We start from the raw sequence: 287 nt of genomic DNA on the forward strand, positions 1-287 counted from the left end.
ACTTTCTCCTTATTTCTCCTTAACCCGATACTTCCGCTTTTATGTCTTTACTTTTTAATGGTTCATAAGGAGGGTCGTTATCTCTCGTTTGATTTCCGGGTCACAATCCGGCGGACTTCTGTGATGACGCCTTTTTTCCGGGTTATATAAACAAGATTATATTTTTTTCCTTCGTTGTGACTTTTATAGTAACACTTTTGCGTTGTCGTTTTTTTCCGGGTTATATAAACAAGATTATATTTTTTCCTTGGTTATGTTTTTCTTATGGTGATCTTTGGTAACGAGAG

At 35.9% G+C, this 287-nt stretch overlaps 1 protein-coding gene across 1 annotated transcript in view; it reads left to right on the top strand.

Annotated features, from left to right (window-relative positions):
- LOC119587683 overlaps window positions 1-287 on the top strand; it is a 64,682-nt gene that overhangs the window by 48,009 nt on the left and 16,386 nt on the right. The window lies entirely within an intron of this gene.

Source organism: Penaeus monodon, chromosome 23 (genome assembly GCF_015228065.2).
Source record: "Penaeus monodon isolate SGIC_2016 chromosome 23, NSTDA_Pmon_1, whole genome shotgun sequence".
NCBI classification, from domain to species: Eukaryota; Metazoa; Arthropoda; class Malacostraca; order Decapoda; family Penaeidae; genus Penaeus; species Penaeus monodon.